Raw genomic sequence first — 18478 nt, forward strand, 5'->3', positions numbered from 1 at the left:
ATTAGTGTGCTTGGATTAGAGTATATGGTCAAAAATATTAGTCATGAAAAGCTTTGATGAACATTATTTGATTCAAGGAGATTCCAGTGGTTTACCATGTTTTAAGGGAGAATCATTATCATGTGAGTTTTTCAAGAGGGACCAAGCATGGTTATCGTCGGAATCAAGTTCGGTCATCCTTTATTTGCATGGATTTTAATAGATAATTCAAGGGAAACACAAAAGGAGTCTCAATCATGTTCTATAATTTGGTTTTGATATTGGGATTTAAATCTAAAGGGAACATTAGGGTTTTCCGCCGTTGTCGACCATTGAATAAGGTTGAAATGTCAGTTGGATGTACAACAATTGTGGATTTTGATGCGGCAAAGGATGGATGCCTTGGAATTTTGACAATTGGCAGTTCTGCTAAAAAACATTCAGATTTGACAGGGTTTATACACCAAAAGATGATCAAGTTGATGTTTTTGCTGATGCATCATCGATGGTAATCTCTGTGCTGGATGGCTACAATGTCTGTATATTTGCTTATGGACAAACCGGAACCGGTAAAACATTTACAAGAGAGGGTGAATCAAACGAATGTGTGACTCAAAACCAGCCACCCATAAAAAATTGTGAACTTGCTTTAGACAGCTCAATATCTGAGGAGGGAGTTGATTAAATTTCAACGTTAATTGATGATGAAGAGTTAGAGCGGAGAGAGTTGCAAGAAGGAACCAATCTGCTTGTTTGTTCAAATGAACTTGCTGCCTATGGAATGTTCGGCGGCTCATTTTGTCCAGATGTGCTAGTCAAGTTCCCCCCAGATGTGCCACTGTCCAGTTCAACAAGTCTGGGAACCTGCTGCAGACAATCAATTGGAAACACTTGAAGCGGATGACGATAAAATCAGAACCTCAGCTGTCCTTTGCATTCCACTACTCTTGGTCTGACCCGTGTTTGGATTAGGAAATCAATACCCTCACGGGTGTGTTACCACCGGTTGATAATTCTGTTGATAAAGGACCGTCTTCAGTCCCTGAAACTGATATTCAAAAAATCTACTTTTGACACTGTCACGGGAAGCAGCAGGGACAGTCAAAACAATTCAGTCGATAATGGACCCACTATTGTACCATGAACCTTGACGCCCACAAACTCAGCATATGCCTGTATTGCAGCACCATTGACATCATTATTGAAAAAAATATGCTTTTTAGTGGAATAACCAAGCAGCCATTGCTTTCAAGCAGCTTAAGGTGGCAATTACAGTAGCTCAAGTACTTGCTCTTCCAGATTTTCATCAACAATTTTTTCTCAAAATTGATGCTTCGGGTTCTGGTATTGGTGCAGTGCTAAGCCAAGATAAACATCCAATTGCATACTTCTCTAAGAAGTTGTCCCCAAGGATGCAGAAATAGTCGACTTATGTGCGAGAACTCTAGGCTATCACTGATGCTAATTTTATTCTGAGATATGTGGATGAAGATGGTGACATGGTGAATCTTGTGGATGATGAAGATTTGCATGATGTGATGAGACGGCAATTGAAGTTCTTGAGATCAATAATTCTGATGTTAAATCAGATGCTGACGGCTCTAGTGGAAGTGTTACTCCTTTAAGAGTTAATCCTGTCTCAGACCCGTTTGTAGCTGATGCTTTGCTAGCTCTGCCAGAGCCGTTGCGCGAGGCTCTTTATTCATCATTTTCCAAAGCCGCGTCTTCAAATCCAGTGCTAGCAAATATTGCTGATTCAATTTCCAAAATTGGACAATCCATTCTAAAGCCTCAAGGCAATTCTCATACTGCAAAACGCAGGCTGAAATTTCGGCATCTAACACTTCCTGAGATTCCACACTACAACCATTGCATTGTTTTGTCTTGAAAATTGCTGCAGCAATATGAACAACCCAAGACAGGCTTCGTTGTGTTTATTATAAATAAGCTACTGCTTTCATACTGAAATCTGCAGCAACGTTGTCTTATGTTGAAGCACAAGCGAGGATGGATGATTGTCGATTGATGGATCCAGTAACTACTGACTTGAGAAATATGAATAGTTTAGCCAAGAAAATGAGATTAAGGCGTATTGAGAGAGGAGCTTTGACTCTTGCATCCGCAGAAGTCAAATTTCAAATTGACACAGAGACTCATGATCCCCTTGATATTGGCATGTACCAAATCCGGGAAGCCAATCAAATGGTGGAGAAGTTTATGCTTGCTGCTAATGTTTCTGTTGCTCAATAAATTCTTAAAAGCTTTCCTTTGTGTTCGTTATTAAGGCGACATCCGGCTCCAACTAAAGAGATGCTTGAACCCTTGCTACGTGTTTCTGCTACAATTGGCCTGAACTTGGACGTCTCATCATCAAAAGCATTGGTTGATTCTCTTGACCTTGCTGTGGTTGGTGATCCATACTTCAACAAGTTGATCCGTATTCTTGCCACTAGATGCATGAGTCAGGCAGTTTATTGCTGTAGTGGGGATCTCAGTCCTCCAGAATATCATCATTATGGGCTTGCAACACCTTTATATACCCATTTCACGTCACCTATAAGAAGATATGCAGATGTCATTGTACACAGGCTACTTGCTGCTTCTATAGGAATATCCAAGTTGCCATCTGTATTTCAAGACAGGCTACAGCTCACTAGTATTGCAGACAATTTAAATTATAGGCACAGAAATGCTCAGATGACAGGGCGGGCATCTGTAGAGCTGCATACTCTCATTTATTTCCGGAAGAGGCCAACATATACGGTGGCTATAAGCTCTCTGCATTAGAAATTGAATCAGTAATAGTAGAGCATCCAAATGTCTCAGAATGTTGTGTTTTGGGAGTACCAGACAAAGACTACGGAGAAATTGTTTGTGCAATTATCCTGCCAGCCGCGAAGAGCGAAGAAAAGGCAAAACCTGCAACACTTCCACTCCGAGGGTCCTGACCTATAGGCTTCGAATTATGCTTACCAGACTTTGGTTTCCCATTAGTGCTTGGCTCTTCGTTTCTCTCTTTTGCCTCTTATAGCACTTCACCTGCTACTGAACGTAAACACGGTTTCAATGCTTAAATCGGATGCCAATATGCAAACTCATGTGATCTAAAGTTGATGAAATTGAATGAGATTGACGTTGTCTGAAATGCAGTGAGGTGAAGTTTGGTCTGGACTGAAATACCAAGTTTGAATTATGCAGGACAAATTCAATTAGCTGGGTGTGGAATCCTGCTGGCTTTGGAAGGTTGAATTGTAGGTCGGTGCATTGAGCTCTCACTGCCCACACATATCAGACAACACCGAATTAGGAAAACAATGACAACCTTAGGAAAGCTTGCTCATTTCTGCCATTCCAGATACTGTAAAACTTCCTGCTTGGGCTGAAAATCCAATTGATTTTATTCATAAGCGTCGAAAGGCTTTGGAGAGTGAATACGTATCTTCTCATTTACATGAGTGGATTGATCTTATATTTGGGTATAAACAACGGGGAAAAGAAGCCGTTGCAGCAAATAATGTTTTCTTTTATATTACCTATGAAGGGACGGTGGACATTGATAAAATCTCTGACCCAGTTCAGCAGCGTGCCATGCAAGATCAAATTGCATATTTTGGACAAACACTGTCCCAGCTTTTGACCGTTCCCCATTTGAAGAAAATGTCGTTGGCAGAAGTTCTGCATTTGTAGACAATATTCCGCAACCCAAATGAAGTCAAGCCCTGTGTTGTTCCATCACCTGAACGTTGCAATCTTCCCGCGGCTTCCATTCATGCATCTTCAGATACGGTTGTGGTTGTTGATATGAATGCACCAGCAGTGCGTGTTGCATAACACAGGTGGCAACCCAATACACCTGATGGCCGCAGAACTCCTTTTCTTTTTCAACATAGAAAGGTTACAGCAGGCTCTGCTGGTGGTACACATATGCGTATGTTCAAAGCACCTGCTGCATCGGGTGAAGAGCGACGATTCCCACAAGCTGTAGCATTCTCTGCCTCTGGAATTAGAAGCCAAGCTATAGTTTCTATTACATGTGACAGAGAAATTATTACTGGCGGGCATGCTGATAATAGCATTACGCTGATATCATCAGATGGAGCTAAGACCTTAGAAACCGCTTATGGACATTGTGCTCCTGTAACTTGCCTTGGTCTTTCACCTGATAGTAACTACCTAGTCGCAGGATCCCGAGATACAACAGTATTACTCTGGAGAATACATAGGATCCTCGTGTCTCACTCAAATGTCGTATCAGAACATTCCACTAGGACAGACACACAATCTCCAACCAGCAATAGTTCATCACACTTCATTGAAAAGAATCAGAAACGTCGAATTGAGGGCCCTATACAGGTACTTCGGGGGCACCGCAGTGAAATAATCAGTTGTTGTGTTAACTCAAATCTCAGAATAGTTGTTTCTTGCTCTCATTCATCAGATGTCCTCTTGCGCTCCATTAGAAGAGGACGTTTAATTAGAAGATTGGATGGTGTGGAGACCCATATTGTCTGTCTTTCATCTGAAGGGGTTGTAATGACTTGGAATGAATCACAACATACTCTCAGTACCTTTACTCTCAACAGTACTCCAATTGCAAGAGCACAATTCTCCTTCTTCTGCAGTATCATCTGAATGCAAATTTCTGTTGATGGGACGAGTGTTTTGATCGGAGTTAATTCTCTAGAAAACGGTAGAACATACGATAACAGTTTAAATTCACAGTTGAATGAGTCAGGTGTTGGTTTTGATTCCGAATTAGAAGAAACTCACGAAAACAACAGAACAGATCTTCCATCACCATCAGTTTGCTTCGTGGATATGCACACTCTGGAGGTATCTCATGTATTAAGACTGGGAGAAGGGCAGGATATCACAGCTTTAACTCTAAACCAGGATAACACAAATCTTTTGGTTTCAATTGTGGATGTCTCAGCCGTTGGCCTTACAGTGAGGCTCGGGAAGACCACCCTCAATCCGCACCGAAGCTACTGCGACACAAACACATAAAAATCAGTCCAATTCCAAAAAAAAAGAGAAAACATATATTCAAGTGAGTTACAGTGGTGATTTGTTTCTTACCAACAGTGAAGTTTTGGAAATGAAGAGAATTGAGAAGGGGACCACAAGTTGAATATTGACAAAAATTCAAAACGTCTTCCGTACAGACATTTTCCACTACTCTGAGGAAACACAGCAACACAGCAGAGAGGAGATCAGTCATATATAATAGGTGGCCACTGTTCACAAAGGAGGAGCCGAAAAAACCCTAATTCCTTAGAGGAGCCGTTACTGTCCACTAAGAGAAAAAGGAGTCTACCACAAGGAGAAAAGAAAACCTTAGTTTTTTTTGGTGGTGAAGAACGGACAAGAAGATCAAAGACCGGTTCAGACGAAACCTCACACGGTCAATCCCACCACAACCGGTTAGTTTCCTTTTCGAGTTTCTATTTTCATTTCTCCATTTTAGCTTCCTTGAAGCTTCCATTCGTTCAAGTTCTGCTCCTGTTATTTTTGTTATTTAATTATATTCAGCGTCTGTTTATTATATTTATAGTAATGCAGACAACATTTTGATAACAAGGTTTGATCCTGGGTTCTAGCATTTCTTGCTTTTTAATATACTTTTCATTTCCTACTAGTTATTATTATTATTACCATTTTTTTAATTATTTTTAAATTTTTTATAAATTTTTTCTCTCTTTCTCTTTTTTAAACACTTGTTGATTTTAATGTTTGTCCTTGATTTATTGTTTAAACATCGATTTTTAATTTATGGATTTGGCAATTTTCTTGTTATTTATCCATGATTATTTTTATCGATATACTGATAGTATTTCACCGCGTTTCGATTAATTGCATATGACATTTCAATTATTGTCAACATGCGCAAACCGGCTTTGAGCACATTATTTAGGTTTTGTGTGTCCCTCAATTTTCATCCGTGCAAATCCCGATCTTACTTTTTTTTTCGATTTAATTTTTAAGTGTGTTGTAAATATAACTTGTTGTGTTATTTATTTTCTTCACATGGCTTACTCTTGGGCCTTCTTACAATGAGACAGTTCTCTTGCACTTACACTTATACATTGCATTATTTGTTGTTTGGGCCCGATTTAATTATTTCAGTACTTTGAATCCCCATTTGACAAAATGTACCCCACTCCCCCGATGTGTAATAATTTTACTGTCTTTCATTTCTTTATTTATTTGACTGTTTAGTTAGCTACTAACACAAGAATAAAATCAACCATTTCCAAAATATCAAAAATGATGACTCGATCCAACGTCGAGTATTTTCTCAATAAACAAATCAATCCAGTTCTTCCTCCCATCCTATTCCATTTCTCTCAAACCTTCATCAAATGCTTGATCCAACGTCAAGCCATTTCTCATAATAAAAACTCAAAAAATATTAATTCATATTCAAGACCTTTTCAATAAATGTGGAAATGGAACGTGGTGGATACCACGCACTCCTGAGACTAGGGTTCGAGATGGATGTCTCGCCTATCCTAGCTCTCGCCATCATCTACCCCTACTGTTTCTCTCAAACACTCATTCAATATTTCTCTTAAACGTCCATCAATGCTTGATCCAATGTCAAGTCCTTTTCACAACAAACCTCAAAAATACCTAATTCCTATTTAAACACTTTTTCAATAAAGATGGAAATGGAACGTGGTGGATACCATGCACTCCTGAGATTAAGATTCGAGGTGGATGCCTCGCCTATCTTAGCTCTCGTCATCGTTTAAAATTGTCAATGCGGTTTCTTCAAACCCTTTCTCAATCAAACCTCAAAACACTTAATTCTTATTAAACATTTTTTTCAAATAAGATGGAAATGGAACGTGGTGGATACCACGCACTCCTGAGACTAGGATTTGAGATGGATATCTCGCTCATCCAAGTTCTCGCCATTATTCAAATTACATCAAACCAATCAATTTCTTTTCTCGCCGCCGTGCGATTGACTCTTAAACCTTTTCTCGCCGCCGTGCGATTGACCCTTCAAACCTTTTCTCAAACGAAAGGTACTTTGTTTCAAAACAATGCAAGGCAATGTTTTTCCACCTGTTTTGGGTAGTCCAACAATATTTTCGTCGATTTGACACAAAGTAGCTTTCGCTAAAATCGACCAACAAACAAACATTTTTTACCTAGAACTACGTAAGCCTTGACTTCTCTATTGAGATACGTAGGAGCAGGATTTGTAAATCTTGTCAGGTCCACTAATAAAAAAACTTAGGTTTAGCCCTTCGTCAAAAATCCAAAAAATATTCTCCTCTCATCCTTTCTTTCTTTCCCACTTAAATAACTTAAAGCCTAAAATTCGAATTAACGCGCACAACTGACCTAATGGTTCCCGTTGAGTACAACGGACGTGAGGGGTGCTAATACCTTCCCCTTGCGTAATCGACTCCCGAACCCTGATTTGGTTGCGACGACTATAATCATTGTCATTTTGTCTTGGGATTTATCGATATTTCCCCTTTCCTTTTTAGGAATAAATAAAGTTCGGTGGCGACTCTGTTCAGTCCATCATTGCGGGCGTGCGATTACGCTTCGCTAGGTCGTGTCTCTCATTTTTTCCTTGAGGTATGACACCGGTAAGTATATTGAGTTATTGATTTATTGGTTGAATTATTGGGTCATTGATCCAATCACATGACTCTATTAGATTAAATCAGATAACTCAGACCAATCTTTATAACAAAATTATATAATTATTAAACCAATTGGATCGGATAACTCAGTATTTAAAAAAATCACAACATTTACAAAATTTTAGTTTTCTAAAATATCATATTATTCAAATACATTCTTTATTTTAAACATAGTCCTCCCGCATAAAAAAAATACAAATCCAAATAAATTTTAAACAAAATCTAATTGCAACATAACTAGAATAACATAGTAACTCACAGTGTCTAATAAATTTATTTTAAGTTCCAAATAAGTCTTGAATAAAGTCTACTTTAAATTTAATTCTTTTAATTTTTTATTTATAAAAAACGACATCATTTTGTCTAAGATAAAAAATAAGTATTTAACCTATCGATTTTGCAAAACCGTAGATTCATTGGTTTTGACCGGTTCTCACCGGTTCAATAACTTATCCGATCCATGAATCAAACCAGATCGATGACCCCTCCGATTTCTGGTTCAATTGATTCGACCAGTTTGTTCGGCCCGATTTTTAAAACTGATTCCAAGTATGTCACATTGTATAAATCTCAATTTCTAAATCTCAAATTTCGATTCTATTACAATTGTAACTAACTCTGAATTTATATACATTAACCCAAAGTCAAATGCAAACTTGAACGAAACTAAATGAAATTAAACTGAAACTAAGTATCTTGAATTTGAATTACATTTAACACCATCCCTTAATTCATATTCAAGATACAAAAATCAACAACACCAATTTTATCCCTCAATTTGATGAAGTGTTCGATTTTGATTGCCTTGGTCAACACATCTACCAGTTGCTTATAAGTGATGACGTGAACAACCTCAAGCACCCCATTCTAAACTTGATTGCGTAGAAAATGATACTTAGTATCAATGTTCTTTCTTCTTCCATGCAACATTGGATTATTGACAAGAATTATGACTGATTTGTTGTCTATCATCAACCTGACTAGTTTTCTCACCTCAAATTTCAGTTCATGTAGCAAATTCATAAGCCAAACAATCTGACATGCTAACAAAGCACTAACTATGTACTCTGCCTCACAGATTGAAAGTGGAGCCACTGGCTGCTTCTTGGAGCACCATGAAATGGGAGATCCTAGATACGTAAACATGTATCATGTAGTGCTTCTTATGTCTACTCTGTCCCCGCACCAGTATGAGTCTGAATAGCATATAAACTTAGTATCATATGACACTCCAGATGGAAATAAAATACCATACCTCAGAGTCCCTTTTACATACCTTAGTATCATGACTGCAGCTTGATAATGTGACCACTTTGGCTTACTCACAAACCCGCTACCATTCCAACTGCCTAACATATATCAGACCTGGTATTACACATATATCTCAGAAAGCCAACCAACTGTTTGAAGGTTTCATCTTCTAAATCCTCACCATCAGCATCAGAATCCAGTTTTTGGTGTGTCTCAGTAGGTGTGACTATTGACTTACATTTCATCAACTTAAATCTCTTCAGTAGCTCAAGCTCATTCTTCAGTTGATGCACAATGATTCCATTATCAGAGTGTAAAATCTCCATCCTTATAAAATGTACCATGTTTCCAAGGTCAATCATATACAATGCTTTCATTATCGCATTTTTAAACTTGTTTATCTCAAAAGTATAACTCCGAGTCAGAAATATATCATCTGCATAAAGACACACCAAAATCACATCGCCATTAGAGTTATGTTGCACATACACATCAAACTCAATTTCATATTTTTTGAATCCCATATGCTTGAAAAATGAATCGATTTTCAGATTCCATGCCCTTCGAGCTTGTTTCAGCCCATACATGGCTTTATATAGCTTGTACACCATCCCTTATTTATTCTCTTTCATAAATCTAGGAGGTTGTAACACATAAACTTCTTCTTGCAATGGACCACTTAAAAAAGCTAATTTTACATCTAAATGTATCAGAGGCCAAATCCAATTTGCAGGTATATCAATAACCAATCTTATGGTTTCATGTCTAGCTACATATGCAAACACTTCAAAGTTGTCTAAACTAGAATTTTGTAGGAATCCTCTATCTACTTGTCGCAACCGTAACAGATGGATGGAGGTCACGAAACCGGACATACTTTAACTAAAGAATTCCCATATCCTTAAAGAAAAGGAGGGAGATAAATGTCAAATCAGAAGAGTCGCCACCGAATTTTATTTGGATTCCTCTATGGGAGAGGAGAGGCGAAATAGTCGATAAAACCCTCGAAGAAGAAAAGGTGCACACGGGAAGTGCAAAGACAAGGAATTTGTCTGTCTTGCAACCGAGATTTGGGCTCGGAAGTCGGTTACGCAAGGGGAATGTATTAGCACCTCTCACGTCCATGGTACTCCACGGGAACCATTTGGGTTGTTTACGTATATGGGTATTTATCACGTTGATTGTTTTATTTTCAAAAGAGTGTAAAATTGATTGGACTCTGGGGTTTTTATTTATTGTGCTCGCCAAGGATTGTGACCCTTGTGCCTACGTATCACTCATCGGGTGATGAGGAATCAGAGCTCCGTAGTTCGGAGTAAAAAATGTTTGTGTGTTGATTAATTTTACCTTTGAGAAAAGGGTTTTTAGGATGGTGCCCTAAGGAAAAAATGAGGTTTGATGGGTTGTATTGTTTTTATCTTGGATAAGGGTTTATAAAAAAGAGTTTATGATTAGATTGCACTAAAGTCTATGGACGGAGGTGAATATTCTAGAAACAAGCCCAACATCTTGCGTCCAAAATAATTAGAGTAAGGGTAGGAAAGCTTCATTCTTACTCATTCTCCACCACTTAAGGCTCGTGGTGCACAATAATAATCGTAGTTTTATTGTATTTTTGAATTTGATTAAGAAAATTCTACTTGACGTTAGATCAATGGTTTGTTTATTTGATTATGAAATTGGGTAGTGCAACAGGTATGCAAAGTAAACGACAAGAAAGTAAAGAGTCTCATTGTAAGGTAGCCAAAGAGAAAGCCTTGTGTGTGCAAAAGTGACCTAAGTTAACAAAGGATAATGGTCTTACAAACATATCCCTCTAGGGTGGTCCCATGATGTTATTCTTACAACCGATATGTAAGTTACGGATGAAACCGAAAGCTAACAGAGTATCACAAAGGTATGAAAAAGGTCTCCAAGAAAAGGTCCTAAATGAGTTCCTCTAAGTCAAAGTTGATTAATAGGAAGTGAATTTTTTCGGTCTTATCATTTTATCATGTTTTTTTTGTTTTTAATTGTATAATGACAATAAAGATAAATGACAGTAATAAACATGCATGATGAGTTTATACAATGAGTATGATGATGATGATGATGATTACTTTAATGTAAATTACAAAATAACAACATATAAGTAAATAAAAAGGTAACAATGGTAATAACACAATAACAATGGTTAGTGGTGATCAAAGTTAGTAAAGTTTAAGTGTAGTTAGTATTATTAACAAGTCCAACACTTGAGAATTATTTATCCTTAGGTCAAAAGATTCAAAATATGGCGCATCAGGGGATAACTTATCACTGATGCAAAGTATTGAGGATGATCAAATGATCAACTTACAATAGATTTGCAATAATGAAAGTTATGCAAACCCCATGTCCATCTATAAATAGCTTGACAAAAGGAAGACTATACCAACTCAAAGGTTAAAGGTGAATGTTTTGATTAAATGATTAAGTCAAACAAGTTATAAAGATCAATATACAATATAATCTAGTTAACAATAAGGGTTAGATGGTTAGTATACACAATGGAAAAATGAATCAAATGGAAACACAAGCTAGTATGTACAAAAACAAGGCTTCATCTATATGTCAAATGACCCAAGTCGGTTGATGTAGGGGAAACCTATCCATGCCTCAAAGTACCATGAATGAACTCTTGATCATTCATTAGTAGGTTTGAAACATGAAAGGTTCAAGCAACCCTAAACAATCCAATATCATGACAATTATATACTTCATTAGCCACTAAATTCAAGACCTCATAAGTCAATAAAAAATTGTTCAAATGACATGAAACAAAGCATAAATAAATAGCAGAGGCAAAAATAACAACGGTTTATGTTAGGAATATTTTTAGAATAATAAATATGAGTGATATAAAAAATAAAATGAAATGGGTAATAAATAGGGTGGAAAATAAACAAAATAAAAGGGGAAAGAAAAAAACAGAACAAAGTGCATGCGCTGGGGGTTGAACCCCTGACCTTGGGGTCATGGGGATCAACCCCCTCATCTACTGGGCCAAACGCCCTTTCATGTTTTAGGAACATGCTAATTAAATAAAATAATAAATCAAATGCTAAATGTAAACACGCGCGAGAATCAACCAATCAGAGTGGGACATATGATTCTTTTGAATTCAAAATTGCACAAAGAACGTCGTCTTCTACCTCAAAAAATCCAAAATAAAATCCTTAGAACTGATGTTTTTCACTGGATTTGATCATGAAATGACTTGCATACACATATTCGAATCAACCTCCACACTCATGAGCCATTGATTGGCTCTGAGTGTGGAGTATTTTCCAGAAACTCAGATGAATAAGTTGACCTAATTTAGAAATTAAATGATGGATACTGGTTAATCAGAACTCAAAGCATATGGTTAATGATTAGTGAGTGATTACTAGTTGGAAGGTAACTTGTTTGAGTGAAGGGGGTGAGTGGAACTACCTAATCGGAATCAGTTTCAGATTGGTGCTCCAATGATAATGGATAACTCAGGGGAGGTGTTTGTAGGATTAGTTAGTGTTTGGGAAATCTTCAGGGATGGATTCTGGGTGGTTGGTTTGAACTGAAATGCTTTAAAACTTAGAAATGGAAACTCTGTTCTTGGGTGAGAAACTTGATTTTGTAGCAATGGTTTTCTGGATTTCTAAGATTGTAAAATGAATGGAACACCTTCCCCTATTTATAGGGAAGGTGATGGAGTGGTTTGGAGGGAATGTGAAGGTGGTTTACTTCAAAAAGGTGTGGAGCTCGAAACAGGCTCAAGGTGGAACTTGGGGAGACATGGAATGGTACGATCTGACTTGGTCTGCTTCACCAACCACTTGGGTTTGGTTCTTAGCATCAATTAAGAACAAACAAAGGCAATGAAATGACCTGCCATTCATTTAAACATTGGCCATTTTGGGAAAATTTTCACTTTTCACATGGCATCGAGTTTGGAAATTTGAGAGTTTTTCCCATCCAAGTTGACTTCCATTATTGTCCTGATGTGTTTTGCAATGTGTTTAGGGTGAAATGGGGTCAGAACAAAGTGATTTGAGAACTTAGTGAATCAAATTTCAAAATCTGACTGACTTGGTCTAGTATGTGCATCAGGATGATTTCCAATCTTTGAACCAAGGCCAAATGAATTTGGCTCGTTCATTTTGCATGAAACTTGTGCCAAATGTTCCTTGCCATGTCCTTGATTAGATGCAAAAATAACCAGGTCAAAAGGATTTGTGGTTTGTAAAAGGAAATGTGGTAAAGTAGTGGTCTTGGTCATGTTTTAGGGCATGGTAGGCATGTTGGACCAGCTTGGCGAATGCAAACAACGAGGTCCTTGCTCAATGAATTAGGTCTTGCACCTTGAAACAAAGTTCGAGAGGAACTTAATTAGGAATTTTGGCTCAAAGAATATCTTGAAAATATTGTAATATGAGAAATTTATGGACTTTGGAACTTGCCGTAACCCATTCTTGCCAAAATGTGACCAACCAGTATGACCTAAAAATATGACTTTGAGATTTCTCGATTTTCAAGGCACAATGGTGAATGTTTGAAGCTTATATGATCATATCATGATGTAAAATGAGGCTTGGAGCTTTGTAGAGTGATTTTAGGTCATGTCCATTGTAACACCCTAAACCCCGCACATAATTTATCGCTTAAATTAAATATAAAATAAAACCATGTAGGGTGTCACACCTTCATAACACACATGACCAGCTCTGTAACCGGGGTTTCAACAGTAAATTTCAATACAGAAATTTGTAATAAGGATATTTACACGACATCCCACTTCCATTTTAAAGTATCATCGCAGCGGAATTATTATCACAATTATGGAAGATAAAGCAAGTAACAACATACAGTCTCAACTTCAATTGTAATAACAAAATAAGAGACTTGTAATCAATCAACTCAACATCTTAAGAATTCTCAACAAAAATTAGTCTTATGACTTCAACATAATCAAACATAAGGAATAAAATAAGTGTTTAACCCAACCCGATGTTACATGATCAGAGCAAGGTACCACTAGTAAAATTGACAAAATAAAGAAGTAATCCAAGAGCTACCTTCCACTTACTTCAGCAATACTACTCTTGAGTATCTGCATGATGCTCATGTAAAGGAAACATTCAAACAGAAAGGGTGAGAATTCATTTCAATAATAACGATATAGAATGAAAAATATAGTACAACATCTACACAATCATGCACAACAATATATCACATTCTTACATCCAAATCATAATCAACATCATACACAACAACATCTCAATTATCATCAACATCATACAAAACCATATCTCAATTATCATTAACATCATATGCAACAACATCTCATCTAACAACACATCAACAATAACCAATACAAATGCAACACTTATGCAATATACTCAACACCGACTCGACATGCACATGGTACCAAATATGAACACTCAGGTCCATCTCACTCCATGATCCCTACCATAAGATCGATTCCCTCTTGGAACTGGAGCACACCAAAATCGCCACCTTCACCATAGGTAACGCTTCACTAATCCCCCATAATAGGAATTAGCTACTCGCACCCGATCCATCACAATGGGATCGAGGCTCACCAAAACTCGTTACCATCAACATAGGTAACGCTTCACTAATCCCCCATAATAAGAATTAACTACTCGCACCCGATCCATCACCATAGAATCGAGGCTCACCAAAATTGGACCGAAGCTCGTACACCAAGATGCATGACTCTCAAATAACATGCATTAACACAACAAGGTTCACCTAAAAGATCCCCACACATATCTCATTATTTATGCATCACACCATTCATCATGAAACAACCAATTCATGTTACCACATGAATAATATCAACAAAACAACATCAACTTGTCAACATCTTAACATCATCGACATAACAATATAATTATCTGACAATGATATTACAACAATGCAACGATTCATCAAGCAAATGTATAAACCAATACATTTATTAACACAGTAGGCATGTGAATATTATTAAAAGATATCAACAATCACTACCATGTTATAAGTCTGAGTGTTAGCTTTCTAACACTTCAAACCGCATCAAAATCGGACTTACGGAATAAAAGTTATGACCAAAATTGTCGTGATATGTCAACAATTCATTAACCGAACGTATGAACAAAACTTCACCAACACAATAGAATTTAAGAGATTTTTTTTGCAATTGGTCCCATATTTTTGTGATTCCAAATAAAGAAGTTATGAATTTTTAAAAATAATTGGAATAAAAGAAAATAAAATGAAAATTCAGAAATTGCAAAAATCCACAGCGCTTGGATCTTGGTTCATTAATTGACGTGGCGCATCAAAAGGCTGGGAAATGCGCGCGCATGGTGATCCATAGTCAACAGCGAAACACATGGATTAAAAGAAAGTCATAACAATGCATGGCTAAGGTTAGATCCCAAGAGCCAGATCCAAGGGCCAGGAACTCATCCACGTGGGGACGGTGGTGGAAACCACCGTCTTCTCTGGTGAACCTCACTGTTTCGGCCAGAGTTGCAGGTTTCTTAACCTCTACCATAATGCACGATCCATACATCATTAGAAAGCTGGGGTGATGTACATCACCCCTATGCCCTTAGTTTCCACTCAAGATCCCTATAGAGAGAGAAATCTGAGATGGAAAAATGAGGTGTTCAAACTGAACTTGCTCAATTCATAAAATTAAAAGCATAAACCAATTGCATCTCACATGAGGACTTCAGAGGTACCAACCAATGCAAGAAATGCTCAATATCCAAAGAGATTCGAATGAAAACAATTTGAGAATCAACCTTTGAAGTGCAACTTTTTAATGCTTGATCTACTCCAATTCTTTGATGCAGCTTACTCTTGAGGTAACAAAGAAGCCAGGCTAAGGAATTGTAAGTCAAAGATCAACCAATGAAGTTGAAAATTGAACTTGAAAATTTGAGAAAAAAAATAAAAATTCCTTTGAGTGAGGGTTAGGGATTCAATTGTGCAAAACTTCAGGCGCCTTTAGGTTGAAGTTTGAAGTGAATGAAGCCTTCTATTTATAGCCAAGGGTGATGCAATGCATGAAATATCCATGTGTGCATGAGCATGGGTCCTCCATTCATGGGCTTGTACAGGCGCATGTGAGGCCCAAACTCAATTGGTTTTGCATGCTGATGATGAAACAAATAAGTTTGGACGTGCAAATTGTAACACCTCAAAATTTGCCCTCCTCTCTTGGGACTAGTTTAGCATGTAGCATTTCATTTTGTAGGTCATTAGGCATTGCATCTTTACATATCATGTGGCAACATTGAGCAAGTCATCCTCCTAAGTCTTGATCAGAAGATAAAGAGGTTAAGAGATTCAAGCCTAAGGGTCTCATTGGATTGATCACTAATCATCTGAGGGTTTGTGATTCAATTGGGGTTTCTTGGTTCATCAAGGAGATTGATCTTCATCTTGGTTGGAATGGTACATCATCATCATCATGGTTTTATCATCACCAAGAGATTCATTATGCTTGATCAGATGCCTTGAGATTAGGGTTTTGACCTCTGGTCAACCCTAATCATCTGCATTGTGCCAATCAGGGCTTGTCAAGGATATGAGGGTTCTCATTGAGGTGGGGATCATTATATGATTTTAATGAGCTTGTGGAAGCTAGGGTTTCATTTTGGAGCCATGTCATCAGGAGATTGAGGCTCAAGCTCAACAGTCAAGCTGAAATTCATCTATCAGTCAACAAAAGTCAACCACAGGTCAACTGATGGATTTGGAGGTGGGAGAGGGTTAGAAACACTTCATTCATGTCCAAACAAGTTTCATTTGACATTTCAAACATCAACAATGAAGAAAATAAAGTCAGATGAAAACTTTCCAAAAATAGAAAGTGACTTGTAATTCAAAATTGCCAAAAGTGGAAAGGTCTTCTCCTCAAAATTACATGTCCAAAAATGCTTCAAATGAAATTTTGTCCAACATGAAAGTTGAATATCTTGCTCTCACCTTTCCAAAAAGTCCAAGAACATGAATTTCTCATGTGTGGTTGGCAAGTTATGGATCAATCTTGGTCAAGAAAATTTGAACTTCAAAAGTGCATAACTTTTGAACCAAAAGGCCAAATGAGGTGGGATTTTTGCAACATTATTATCTTGTCATGTACTATCCAAATTGCACATCATAAATCATGAATTTTGATCACCAAAAAATTGGACTTTCCATTTGAATTTTGGAGGGAAAAATGCAATTTGAAAATTATGCTTTGAATTCACTTCTAATCACTTGCCTTGGTTTCTACATATCATTTCAAGTGGATTTGGTTCAGAAACCTTGCACTGTTACATTGGTTATTCCATGTACAAGGCAATTTGCTAATGTGCACTAATACTTGCATTTTCTTAATCCACTTGCATTTTGGCTAATTGTGATTAGCAACAACATTAACAACACATATAAAAGGCTAATCATAACTGTTTTCTTGCTAAGTATAACAGAATTGTGAAATTGAGATCTAGATCAAAAACTCTTCAACTTTTTCTCTCAACTTTTTTCCATTTTTCTGCATAAACCTTGCATCACTCTTGATCCAATCTTCATCCACGAGCACAATTGAAGCTATTTGAAGCAAGATCCATTGATTCTCAAGCTAATTCAAGGACTGTTGCAAGTGAAGCTCATCCATGGCAGCTTGATTTTCTGGACATGTCAAGCACGATCAACTTCCAAATCCTTTTTCATTCATGCATATGAGAGCTGAGGAATTGCTGTTTTGACCTTACCAAGCCTGGAACAACCTAATTCACTTCTGCCATTCAATTGAGGTCAGTTTTCGACTTTGATGATTCATGAAATAATTAGGTGCTTTTGGTAGATCCTTGAATGTAGAGTACACTGCAATTTGAATCATTGAATTTCATGGAGAAATGAACAAGTTATGTTGATTTTAAGTTTGATGAGTGAAAATGTTTTGGCTCGAATCTTTGAATCTAGGAAGAATTAGCATAAACCAAGCTTAGATTGATGATGTACATTGGAAGACGAATCCATTGATATGCATTTCGTGAATTTCTGTGAGAAAATGTTCTTGAGCCATGAATGTTGATGAACGCGTATGAACTTAGGGTTTTCCAATTCCAGATTCATTTTGATCCACTTTTGCCTTGCCTGCATGGTTTTTGGTGTTATGCGCTCATGTATTGGACCACGTGTCCATTCACTTAACTGTAGCGCGCCTAGTTTCAAATTAACACTGCCTTGTATCCTTGGCGAGGACATCCATATTTGCCTTATTGCATTTTTAGTTCATCATTTCTCACATGTTCATACCAAGCTTCATCATGTTTTTTATTTTTTCCTTCATTCAAAATTCCATAACTCATTGAATATTAATCCAAATAATGTGTGGTTTTTTTTGTTGTTTTCCTCATGATGTCTAGAATTTAATGAACATTTTTCCAGAAATTGTGCACTGTTGGATTTTTATTTTGCTTAGGGATTGTGTATGTGTATGTTTTCATGACCTACTTTGCCATTTGGATTGTGAAATGATGAGATTTTATCCAACATTCTTGAAATTGTGTGTG

General features: G+C 37.2%; 1 long non-coding RNA gene across 1 annotated transcript; it reads right to left on the reverse strand.

Moving 5' to 3' along the window:
- Positions 1-237: 237 nt before the first annotated feature.
- On the reverse strand, positions 238-3671 carry LOC127086124 (uncharacterized). The gene is made up of 2 exons (XR_007789401.1): positions 2827-3671; positions 238-2757 (listed from the first exon to the last, which is right to left on the reverse strand). It is a non-coding gene; the product is annotated as an uncharacterized LOC127086124 (long non-coding RNA).
- Positions 3672-18478: the final 14807 nt, after the last annotated feature.

Source organism: Lathyrus oleraceus, chromosome 5 (assembly GCF_024323335.1).
Source record: "Lathyrus oleraceus cultivar Zhongwan6 chromosome 5, CAAS_Psat_ZW6_1.0, whole genome shotgun sequence".
NCBI lineage: Eukaryota > Viridiplantae > Streptophyta > Magnoliopsida > Fabales > Fabaceae > Lathyrus > Lathyrus oleraceus.